Below are 13,806 nucleotides of genomic sequence, written 5' to 3' on the forward strand. Positions count from 1 at the left end.
CCTTTGCAAAAAACTCTGCCTTGGACGATTATGGGCTTGTTCCTCCCTATCCTCCACCCTCTGACTATTTCATGCCACCTATTAAAATTCTTCACAATGATGTTTTCTATGCCCTCGCTGGCCAAAACCCTCGTAAGGCTTGTGGACCTGATGGGATCCCACCTATTGTTCTCCGAAACTGTGCCTCCGTGCTTGCACCTTGCCTAGTCAAACTCTTTCAGCTCTGTCTGTCAACATCTACTTTTCCTTCTTGCTGGAACTTTGCCTACATTCAACCTGTTCCTAAAAAGGGTGACCGTTCTGATCCCTCAAACTACCGTCCTATTGCTTTAATTTCCTGCTTATCTAAAGTTTTTTAATCTTTCCTCAACAGGAAGATTCTTAAACATCTATCACTTCACAACCTTCTATCTGATCGCCAGTTCGGGTTCCGTCAAGGCCGCTCTACTGGTGATCTTCTGGTTTTCCTTACTGAGTCTTGGTCATCCTCTTTTAGAGATTTTGGTGAAACTTTTGCTGTTGCCTTGGACATATCAAAAGGTTTTGATAGAGTCTGGCACAAAGCTTTGATTTCAAAACTACCCTCCTATGGCTTCTATCCTTCTCTCTGTAACTTCATCTCAAGTTTCCTTTCTGACTGTTTTAATGCTGCTGTGGTAGACGGTCACTGTTCTTCTCTTAAATCTATTAACAGTGGTGTTCCTCAGGGTTCTGTCCTGTCACCCACTCTCTTCTTATTATTCATTAATGATCTTCTAAACCAAACTTCTTGTCCTATCCATTCCTACGCTGATGATACCACCCTGCACTTTTCCACGTCTTTTCATAGACGTCCAATCCTTCAGGAGGTAAACATTTCACGCAGGGAAGCCACAGAACGCTTGACTTCTGATCTTTCTAAAATTTCTGATTGGGGCAGAGCAAACTTGGTATTGTTCAATGCCTCAAAAACTCAATTCCTCCATCTATCAACTTGACACAACCTTCCAGATAACTATCCCCTCTTCTTCAATGACACTCAACTGTCCCCCTCTTCTACACTGAACATCCTTGGTCTGTCCTTTACTTATAATCTGAACTGGAAACTTCACATCTCATCTCTAGCTAAAACAGCTTCTATGAAGTTAGGTGTTCTGAGACATCTCTGCCAGTTTTTCTCATCCCCCAGCTGCTAACTCTGTACAAGGGCCTTATCCGTCCATGTATGGAGTATGCTTCACATGTCTGGTGGGGTTCCACTCATACTGCTCTTCTAGACAGGGTGGAATCAAAAGTTTTCATCTCATCAACTCCTCTCCTCTAACAGACTGTTTTCAGCCTCTCTCTTACCGCCGCAATGTTGCATCTCTAGCTGTCTTCTACCGCTATTTTCATGCTAACTGCTCTTCTGATCTTGCTAACTGCATACCTCCCCTCCTCCCGCAGCCTCGCTGCACAAGACTTTCTTCTTTCTCTCACCCCTATTCTGTCAACCTCTCTAACGCAAGAGTTAACCAGTATTCTCAATCATTCATCCCTTTTTCTGGTAAACTCTCGAGCTCCCTGCCTACTTCTGTATTTGCACCTTCCTATGACTTGAATTCCTTCAAGAGGGGGGTTTCAAGACACTTATTCATCAATTTTTGACTACTGCTTTGACCCTTTTATGGGACTGGCATTTCAGTGGGCATTTTTTTTTTTTTTTTTGTTGCCCTTGGCCAGTGTCCTTCCTACATAAAGAAAAAAAAAAAATTTCATCACTTCACAAAGCATTAAAACCCTTTCACTCCTTTACTGGCCACTGGAATATTTTCCCCAGCTGCAGGAATCTCCCCAGACGCTGTCACCGTGTCACCAAATAACAATTCTCATATTTTACCTCCTCAAACCTCACAAGACATCACCACCATAACCATAGTGGACCTATGACACCATACCACCATCAGCAAAGACACCAATAACGCCAAAACACCACCACAACCCCAATCACAAGATGGCTGCCTCTCAGTGTTACATCACCGACACAATTCACCAACCAAATTTCAGCGAACAAGGGCTCTTGGTACCACAAGACTCACCAACCTGATCCTGGATATCAGGGTTATACCATCACATCACTAATACCTCCACACACCCGCTCAATTATCACATCAGCGCCAAAATTTATCCCATGAGAACGCCACCCCTCTGTTTCTCCTCAAGGCCTTTCTGCGTTCTGAAGAATGTGCTGATTCAGGTATGAGAGACAGACATGCATCACCTCTCACCTCAACACATTCCACCTCAAATACACCTTTTCCCTTACATAATACACACACACACACACACACACACACACATATATATATATATATATATATATATATATATATATATATATATATATATATATATATATATATATATATATATATATATATATATATATATATATAAAGAACTTGTATTCAGAAGAGATTAATACTATATGATATAAAGTGAGTAAATACACTCTATACTAACTTATAACTAAGAATAAAGAAATGTTTAGAAGGAAAACGGGTCATGGAGACACTAAGAAAGCATGTTCCTTTTCAGGGTAAACTTGGCCAATAACATGACTTCCCCTTCCCAAAAGAAGCATGAAGCACCTAGTTAGGATGCCTCACGAGTAGATGGGGCGTGATACAAGGCATCAGTAATTGCATTCTCGCTGCCTTTTACATGGTGCATTTCTAGATCATAATACTGTAAGACCAGACACCATCTCATCTGCCTTTCATTGGTGTTTTTCATCCTATGCAGGAAAATCAGGGGATTGTGGTCGGTGAAGACCTGTACAGGCTGCCCCGTCCCTCTGACATATACTTCAAAATGACTCAAACTCAGCACAAGTTCCAAAGTCTCTTTCTCAATAGTGCTGTAAGCCCCCTGATATGGTAGCAGTTTCTTAGAATAATAGCCTATGAGATGTTCCACTCCCTCATGATCCTGCATTAACACACCACCCATACGTTCTCACTGGCATCCACATATAACACTAATAGTTTTTCATAATCAGGCATGCGCAGCACTGGGGCACTGATTAACATTTCCTTAATTTCCACAAAAGCTTCCTCACAATGTTTATCCCAACAAAATTTTGACTTTTTACTCAACAACTTGGTCAGGGTCATGGCAACATCTGTGAAATTTTTACAAAAATGCCTATATTACCCACTGTCCCCTAAGAATCTCAGTATGTCCTTCCTGTTGGTGGGTGGAGGGAGATCTACAATGTCTTTAACCTTGGGTTCCACAGTTCTCACTTCATCTTTCCCTACTTGAAACCTAGGTATTCCACAATAGCTTGCACGAGATGACTTTTCATTAAGTATACAGTGATACTGGCATCATCCAACCTCCTGTAACTGCACATGTTCCTCTCAACTCTCAGCGTATAACAAAATATCTATATACACAGAACATTCCTTCAATCCTTTCAGTACTCTATTCATCAATCTCTGAAAAGAACTTCCACTGTAGCTGATATGTCTTTTGCCTTCTCAGTAAGTCCTACTTGGCAGTACCCTTTTAACAAGCCATTTTTTGTTATGAAGTTTGCATAACCCACATGATTTATACAATCATCAACTCTAGGGATAGGGTAAGCATCAGGTTTTGTCTCCATGTTAACTTTCCTAAAATCCGTACAAAAACGGAAATTCTCTTGACCAGGTTTGGGCACTAATACACATGGTGAGCTCCATGGACTTTCACTGGGTTCAATCAAGTCATGCTCCAACATATACTCCACTTCCTTTCTCATGATTTCCCTTTTCCATGGGTTAACTCTGTAAGGGTGTTGTTTGATGGGTTCAGCATCCCCAACATCTACATCATGTACCACCATATTTGTTTTCTGGGTGCATCAGAGAACAAAGAACTAAATTTTTCAATAACCTCCTTAACCTTTTTCTTCTTTTCTAACTCTACATGTCCTAGTTTATTATTCAAATTCTCTAACACAGCTGAGTTCTCCAGCACCAATCCCTCACACCTACTCAGTTTCATTTCAGACCACTCTTCTTCCACCTCTGTCGTTACTTTCACAACATTTACGCTTTTACTCCTTTTTCTACTTCATTTTCCTTTTCTCCATCCCTTTCATGGAAAGGTTTCAACATATTTATGTGACACATCTGGTTCTTTTCTTCCTCTCATAAGTTTTATACAACATAGTTCACACCACATACTTTTCTCTCAATCTCCCAAGGTCCACTGAATCTGGCTTTGAAAGGGTTACCCTGCAATGGGAAAAGGGACCTTGTCCCCAGGCTGGAAAGATCTGGTCTTTGCCCCTGTCACACCAGCCTTTCATTTAACTCTGACTACCTTCCAAATTTTCTTGTGCAATTTCCCTAGCTCTCATTAATCTATCCTTAAAATCCGACACATATTTCACCACATTAGGAGGCTCCTCTGCCCCTAACCACTTTTCTTTCATCATCCTCAAAGGACCATTCACCTCATGTCCATATAGTAACTCAAATGGGCTGAAACCTGTTGACTCTCGCACACTGTGTCTCAAAGTGAACAAATCAAGTGGCAACGCCTCATCCCACTCAACATTCATCTCCTCTCAATACATCCTGAGAGTATTTTTCAGTCTGGTGAAATCTTTTTACTTAACCCTGGGATTGGGGATGATAGACACTTGATAGCTTATGTTCAATCTTCAGGCCCCTTAGAATCTCTTTGAACATGCAAGAACTTAAATTACTTCCCTGGTCTGACTGCAACACCTTAGGAATTCCCACCCATGAGAAAAATTTCACCAACTCTCTCACAATATCTTTAGAGTTTATACTCCTGATGGAATCGACTCAAGGAACCTGGATGACAAACACATAATAGTTAGCAAATATTGGTTTCCCTTCCTGGTCCTTGGAAAAGGACCTACACAGTCTATCACGACCTTACTGAAAGGTCCCTCAACCACAGGGATAGGGTGAAGGGAGGCAGGGTGAATCACCTCGTTCAGCTTGCCCAGCTTTTGACATAAACCACAAGTTTTACAAAGCTCATTCACTTCACCCGTCACTTTGGGCCAGTAGAAGTGACATAGAATTGTTCCTAGGGTTTTTCTGAGCCCCACCTCAAATACACCTTTTCCTTTACATATACATACATATAAAGAACTTATATTATGAAGAGAATTATACATGATATAAAAATGAGTAGATAAGCTTTATACTAACTTATAACTGTTATAAGAATAAAGATATGTTTCAGAAGGAAAACGGAACACGGGTGATACTAAGAAAATGTGCTCCTTTCCAGGGTAAACTCGGCCAATAACATAACAATAAATAAATAAATAAATAAATAGATAAATAAATAAATATATATATATATATATATATATATATATATATATATATATATATATATATATATATATATATATATATATATATATATATATATATATATATATATATATATATATAAGAGAAAAAACATGCTCGAATAAAATAATCGTTCACAGTTGTGAGAGGAGGCCTTCTTAATGAGGGAAAGAATAACAACATTTGAAACATTTATTCATGGCCATTAAATGTAGTAATTTGTTAATTTTGTATAAGCATAGCTTTTCAAGTAAAGGACATTTATAAAGCGCAAATTTAAGTTAATCATGAAATGAAGAGCATGTAGCTAAAAATAATAATAATAATAATAATAATAATACTTATCCCCTACTGCTCTTTTTACTGTTCTTACATAAGTTGCCTTTGGTTTTTCTCTCCTTGATCCTTCAGGTTTCCAGTGAAATGCTTGGAAGATACTCTTGTTTATCAAGAAGTGTGTACCACTCCTCCATCTCCCTTTCGTCATGAAGAGTATTCATGAAATTGTTGCAGTGTCTGATAGTTGCATTATGGACTCTATCCTAGCATCTTATTCCGATGATGCGTCTCAGAGCCTTGTTCTCAAGTGTGAGGAACTTGTTGGGAATAGTTTAATTGTCGTATCATGACACATATGTCAAGTCAGCTCCAAGGGAATTCTAGAAAGCTGCCTACTCTCATATTCTTATGAAAACTACTGTGAAGGCTCATGGTTTACTTGTGAGATGACTGCGAAAAGGAGCTCAGTTTAATCTTAACACAAGTTACACAACATTTGACTATGTTGGTTAACAATCAGAGCGAGCTCTATCAGATTTTAATACATGCACACTAAAAACGGTACAATACTAATCATGTAGTTAATCCTCAAAAGTAAAGTTCACGAATCAAATAGTTGCAGCGGTTCGCCGCACCCCTATGCACCCCTGCATTCCATTTCCGCCATGTGACAGTAACCTGACACCACTTTCTGACCTGCCTTGCCAGCCGCATGTTCCCCAGCCTCACCTGGGCACCCAGTCTCAGCAGTCGCGTCCACTCAGGCCTTGATTGTGGACGTCAGGCTGGTAGTTCCACTTTTTTTTTTTTTTTTTTGGTACAGTTTTGTTTCATTATATTAATATACAGCAGCAGTTCTACAAGCGTGTTTATCTAGATTCCTAGGTACCACCCTACATCCCATTTACAAGCAACGAGCTATTTTCATATTACTAGTACATAGACAATGATTAATACTGGAACACAGATCAGCTTAAAACCCAATTAAAAAACAATCAACAAATAATGTTAAGTTTAGACTAATATTGTAGGAACTATTTGATCTTAACACTCACCTAAGTTTCTACCAGCTAACACATATTTGCAGAAAAGTTTGCTAAATATAATTATAAATAACTGATAACTTATCTGTGGTTAGAGCCAGCGGGGAGTACTGACGGCCGGGCTGAGTTGGAGTCACTGATGTTCCCAAGCCAGTGGCTGGTTGTGTTTTCATAGCTAAGACAGCTACCTTGAGATTATCCAGTGATTCTGAGCTTCTAGGTTCTAAACTTAGCAAACTTAACCAAGTAAAACTGATAGAGTGACGAGAATACATCTTAATAGGATTTGTTATGGCTTGTGGCTGGCGACTGCAACGTGCGTGAGGCAGGCGGTCTCGCTGCATCCTTGGTTCCTGGCTCGCTACATCAGAAACAGAAACCTTTTGTACGCTTCTATTTTGGTTTTAATTTAATAACTAATACTTAGTTTGTACTAGACTAATCTTAATTATCCTTTGATATAACTTTACACTTTATATACAAATCACAACACAATCCAATAATGCATTGATATTATGCATGATATAAGTGGAAATTTCCACATCGTGGGGCCAGGCGTTACCTGAATCTATATTTTGGTAATATGACCGCCTGTGATTAAATTCCTCCACCTTTCCCGTGACTTTTGGGACGCTACTTGGGGTGGTCTGGTTCGCATTTCAGTATCTGTTCTTACCCGAATCTGGGGCAACCCTCTGGGTCTACTAACCTCAACAGGGTTGATTGAGAGGCCCGGGAGGGCACTTCAGCAGAATTAATTTATTTATTGTTTTGAGAGTTCTTTGTTCTTTTACCAAGATTTCAGCCATTCTAATGATCTCATCAGGATACAATTTTACTATCCTAGCTAAATTAGAACGAATTTGAACGATTCTGCTGTTTTTAGTAGTTTGGTGGATGTTATATATCTTTTCAGGAGATATGCTATGTTTTCTTTGGTATGAATATGATGGTACTTGAAGTACCTTTGTGTCCATAGTATTTTTCTACTGTATTTTTCACATATGAATTCATCCCCAATCCTGCAATACAGTCCTCTTTTATTCTATCCCATTCAGATGAATAATATTCTGGGAGGACAGTATTTCAACTAATTTTCTCCTTCCGAGCTTCTTGTATTAACATTTTTCCTCTTATTGTTATAGGGCTTATTATACCCAAAGGATCAAATAAGAGAGAGATTTGGCTTAGTAAAGATCTTTTAGTCAGATTTTATTCAGGATATTGATGCTGGTGTTGACTTATTCTATCGCCATTCACGTCCCATTCCATACCCATTAAGTTTTGCCTCATGGGTAACTTTGATTCATATCATTCCTTTAGGAGAGTTTGTAGGATTTTTTGAGTTGCCATCCCAACTCTCCAGAAGCATGATTGCGGCTAAACACTCCTTTGTTGCCTTTTCATATAGAGTTACTGCTTCTTCCTCTGTGTCTACTGTTATTTGTAAATTGCCATGTAAAATGCATGACCTATTTCAGGACAATAAGCTTTGTCGAAATCAGCTTTGTCGAACATAACAGAAATGGACTGGAATATGAGCCAAAGAGGACGGATTTAAACCTGTACACATGCAAAGGACTATTCTTGTCACTTGGATCTTTTGCCTGAAGTAGCTTTGTGAAATCTCTGTCTTCTTTTAAACCTACCCTTAGGAATGGTTTCGATATGTCGGCTACCAGGATGTATGTCTTCAGGCGAAATTTCACCAGCATGTCAAGTAAGTTCTCAGTTAATTTCGGTTCTGTCTACAAACAACCATTCAGAATACTTGCTCTCTTGGTAGCCCATAAACTGCAATTGAAGACCACCCTTATTGGGGAGGTGACAGAGTCTTTCTTTACTGCATGAAGAGAGAGGTACTGGTTCCTCTACTCTATAAAATTACTTGCGGTTTGGTTTTTTATGATATTATCATGCTGTTTCAACATGGTTTCGTTTTTCTTGAATTTAGTCCGCAAGTTGTTTACTTGACCCTTGGTACTGATATAATTGGTTGGTAGGGATGGTGAATTTATTCTCCAAGATAGTCTGACCCAATATTGTTTGTCTTTTATATTCTATTGTTTTATTAAAGTAATCTTGGGTCATTTGCTCTTCGACATTTGGAGCGTTAGGATTTTTTTCTATAATATCTCAGTCCCATAACTTATGTATAGGTTCGTTCCTTTCCTCTATGATGTCAGGCAGTCAACTAGGGATAATATGAGCCCCAATACAGGGACTAGATTGGTGTCACAAAGACAGGGTCTACTGTGTGAGTTGGTAGTACACCTTTAATATGAAACAGTAGTCCTACCACAAGATTCCCACCAGCTGTTGTCAACATTGAAATGCCATATTTCCTTAATGTTTTCCCTACAAATTTCCCATAGTAATCTGAACATATTATTAGTTGAACTGGAGCCAACTCATCTGATGTTATGTTTTGGTCCACTAATATTATAGCCCTTGTTTTTTGGAAGTCAGTGGTCTCCTTATAATCTTTAATGGTTAGATTGGTGTTTATGTCTGGAATTACCACTGTTTTAAATTTACCTAACTGTATAATAGGTTTTACTACGTCATAAGTTTGGATATTATTATTATTAGGATCATTAATTGAGCTTGTCCTGTTATTGGTAGGTTTAAAGCTGCTACGGTTTTCCTTACTTATGAAACTTTCCTGTGCTTGGTTTTCATTAGTAATCTTTAACTACTAATCTCTACTTCTGCTACTGGAACTGCTGCAGGAGAAATAGGCTCATTATTGTTGGTTTCATCATGTAAGGGGGTTATTTTAGTTTCATACCATATCATCTCACATAGAACAACATGATGTACGCTTCTCACACATATGGGCATAAGTGCAGGTTAGTTTTACAGTCTTTCATTTGATGTGACTCGCTTAGGCATAATGTTCACTTTCCTAACTCTAACCCTTGGTTAAAGTCTAACCCTTGGTGATTATATACTGGATATGCTGTTCAAAGCAAAACGCACCTTTCTTAATTGTTGGAGTTTCAGGTCTTGCTCCTGTTGTTCCAGAGTGGTTTTTAATTATCAATTACCGCTGGACACTGTTCATTAGTTTCTTACCTTTGTGTAATAGGTAAAGTCATTCTTGGTGAGTTTCTGTGGTTTTCAGGTGAATGCCAAAAGTGAACGTATAAAAACATGTATATATAGATATATGTACAGAGTTCTGGAGAAGAGTGTGACGTGTACGGGACAACGGATGTCCTCTGCGTGATACAGCATTACACCATGGCAAGAGACTGCCGGAGCCGGCACAAGGGACGCTTAGCGCCTTCAAAAAGTGCTGACAGTAGAAATATGGGCGGGTTGACCGCACTCACAGTACATGAATATATTCATAATTATAACTCTCTAATTACATAAATAAGGCAAGAGAAAAGCTACTTATAGCTAAGAGTAATACATGCCAAAATACATTAGGGAGAGATTAATTATGGAGAATACTTAGATACTATAATGTAGGTGCTACCGATTACTTATCGATGGCAATAAAAGGAGTATGGAAAGTTCCATGGTGTGTGTGTGACGTAGGGTGGCGTTATCATATCCGCCTCATCCTTATCCGCCAACACCCACTATCTACACTTATGCATACACTTATATTGCTAATCAGGCAAGGCGTTATAATTACATTACATATTATTATTAATTATGTGACACCGTTACACTGTACTGTTATTAGTATGGGGTGGTCCCTCTGGCTTTTTTATTCACAGTGGTAGAAAAGGTACCTATTGTTTCTGTGTCCCCATAACTTGGCTTGTTTTTATTTACCAGGCAATAGTTCGTTCTGGATTTACTTCCTTTCATTTTATTCATCTATTCATGGTAAGTTTTGTTATTAAAATCTATTTTACTTGGTTTAGATGTCTCGTTATTGCTCAGTGTTCTTACAAATCTCCAGCAATGATTTATCTATTTCCTTAAAGGTGAAATGGCTCTTTTAATATTTCAAGCATAGCATTGCTAGTATTTTCTTTAGTTTCCTAAGTATTATGATGTTTATGAGCCAGACTGCCTCCTCAATGTTATTATTTGACTTCAGGGATTCTAATATGCTATTGACATTTATCCTGAAAAGTTCCAAATCCTTGTAATTATGGTTAGGGGAGGTTAAATCTAGGAGTTTATCACCATAATTGTCTCTCTTAGCAGCTTCATAGCAATGTCATAATTTTCTTCAGTAACAGCTAATTCAGAAATCATTAAGTAGGCAGTACCTTTTAGTTGGCCTAGGAGATAGGAAAATGTATTCATTTTTGCAATATTTTTTACTTTGATGGATTAATCCCTTATACTTATCCCAGAATGAAGGCCACTCAGTTATATTTCCTGAAAACTCTGGCAATGTTATATTAGGTTGGCCTCTCATTGTGGAATTAGGTGTGTTGTTAGATGAGTTACTTCTTAATAGTTATATTTGGTCTTCAAATCTAGTTAATTGCTCACTATAATTTCTTGTCATTCATATTCTGAAGTAATTTTCGTCATAAGCTTCAGAATCTTCCTCATTTAACAATTTTGCTTCTAATTGATTGAAAGTAGTGTGATAGTTACTCCACTTTTCCCTTAATGATTCTGTTACCCTCTGTAATTTGTCTTGGGTTAGTTGGTCACTGCTTATTAGAGATTACCTATTTTAATAGTTCTTCTTAACCAACATTTTTTTTTCTTTTTTTTTTGTCAAGGATTTCCATAAGATTCTGACACGCATTCTTGTGATTTTAATTTTAAGTCGTTCGTATTTGATAATTATTTGAGTAGTCACCGTTTGCCTATCTGCTTTGTTGTGGTCGGTTGCACCTTCAGCTGAACTCAATGGGTGTTTAAATTTATTTTTAGGTTCGGCTTTAGTTTAGTGATTTGTCCTAAATGCACTCAGGGTCTTATCCATAAGTTTTCGGTTTATTAACTCTCTGATGTGGTGAGACACGTATCTCTACCTATTCGGTTCGGTTCCATTGTACATTATCCTTTGTCAAATGAGATATATTCATGTTCTATTTGCACTATAACAACCTCAGAGGAACAGTGGCATTGTATTTGTCTAATTATGCCTTTAGTTTGTTCTATTATGTTTCTGGGGTCCAGTTTACCGGTTTATATCATTACTACCCAGGAACAGTATGGTTAATTCGTGAGGCTACTTTAGCACCTATTTTAATCTTTGACCGTGGTCAAAAGGATCAGCTGTGGCCCCAGGAAGTCAGAAAGTCCTAATTTCACATCCGTGAATTTGCGGGATGGTTTATGGGTGCATTGCTATTCTCGATTCGTGGAACACGAAACATCTCGAACCTTACTCACTCGGGGCACCAGAATAATTTAAGATGTGGGAACTCACTCAAGTTTCTTCCAGCTAACACATTCTTCCAGCTAACACATAGTCACAGAAAACCGCTAGATATAATTATAAATAACTGATAACTTAGCTGTGGTTATAGCTAGCGGGGAGTAGTGACGGCCGGAGTTACTGGTGTTCCCAAGCCAGTGGCCGGTAGTATTTTCATAGCAAAGACAGTTTCCTTGAGATTATCCAATGGTTCCGAGCATCTAAATTCTTCTTAGCTTAGCGAATTTAACTAAGAAAAACTGGTAGAGTAGCGAAAATACGTCTTAATAGGACTTATTATGTTGGCTCGTGGCAGGCAACTGCTACATGAGGCAGGTGGACTCGCTGCCTCCTCAGTTCCCAACTCGCAACGTCAGAAATAAAGCAAAAGTAAAGAAATAAAGAAATAAAAGCCTTTCTTACACTTCTACCTTAATTTTATTTAATTAAATAACTAGCACTTACTTTGTACTAGATTAACTTTAATTACCCTTTAATATAACTTTACAATTTATATATAAATCACAACACAAACCAATAATGCATTGATATTATGCGCGATACAAGTAGAAATTTCCACAATTATAACGTTGAATTTATCTGATAAACAACCACCTCAATACGTAAGTACGAGAAGTTCTACAAAAAACAGACAGTAACACTAGCCAATGCAACTTTCACGTTATAAGTCAGTAAAGTAACTCAGTCATTATTAAAAAAAAACAAAAAAAAAACATGTCATCAGCATTATTCCTCCACCGGTAAGGTGAACAACTAGGAAATATTCAAATTCCGCAAAAATCCTTAGCACCAGTACGTAACATATCAGTCCACAGTAAAAACAATCCCTAATAGCGAACTCTTTGGTCTACTCGCGGAAACCACAACGAGTAGGGCATGCAGATATCTTCAGCTCCACAATTCGTTTTATACAAAAGGATGACTACTGTCTATTCGGTATTGCTCCTATAACACTAGTCAACTTATAGGATGTTCATGCTCGGAAACCATGTACTATAGCTATGTCCTGATGAAAAAAAATTATCAATGATTAGGACATTTTTAAGTAATACGTAATGATGACTTGATGACCGTCATTGTTTGACGCAGGGGGTATGGATTGTCTTATCACGGAGTGTCACGACTAGGGTATTCGAGAATGTGGAGAAAATGTAATTTATTAATGATCTTAAGAGATTCAGATGAGGCCGGGAATTCATTAAGGTGTTTCGAGCTGGTGGGAGGGTATAGTTCCCTATGTTTCTTTATTTCTTCCTTTGATCTCTGGCCTAGACTGCGAGCTGATCTTTCACGTGGATATCAAGGGTTGGTGCCAGTGCGCTGCGTGCTGGTCTTGCTGGTTGATCACGACACCTCCATATGGGAGCTAATTTTTTCTAAAGTAGTATAAAGACACATATTTTTGTTTTGTAATCTCAGCTGAATGAATTTGCATATATTATGAGTTCTTCCGAAGTCCTATTTGAAATTGTTTCTTTAGAGAGGCCGTGTTGGGCAGCATAACTCCTTAATATTTGAAGGGCTCGCTAATTTCAATTTCTTCACAGTCAATAGGTAGCTTCAGAATAGATTGAAATTAACTCTACCTAATTTCAGCTTTCTCTTTATTGATTTGGAGGTTTCCTTCAGTGTGAGACAAGTCCTCATCATCTGCTTATTCAAGTTCACAAAACACATACTCTCCAACCCCGTCAGTTTCTTCCTCTTTATTTTCGACTGTTAATTTCAAGATGTAATTCATGTCGATGGTAAAAAGAAAAGCGAT

General features: G+C 38.2%; 1 protein-coding gene across 2 annotated transcripts in view; it reads left to right on the forward strand.

The window, feature by feature from the left end:
• LOC135113779 (juvenile hormone esterase-like) overlaps window positions 1-13,806 on the forward strand; it is a 98,039-nt gene that overhangs the window by 33,704 nt on the left and 50,529 nt on the right. The gene's annotated exons all lie outside the window — the stretch shown is intronic.

Source organism: Scylla paramamosain, chromosome 26 (assembly GCF_035594125.1).
Source record: "Scylla paramamosain isolate STU-SP2022 chromosome 26, ASM3559412v1, whole genome shotgun sequence".
Taxonomy (NCBI): Eukaryota; Metazoa; Arthropoda; class Malacostraca; order Decapoda; family Portunidae; genus Scylla; species Scylla paramamosain.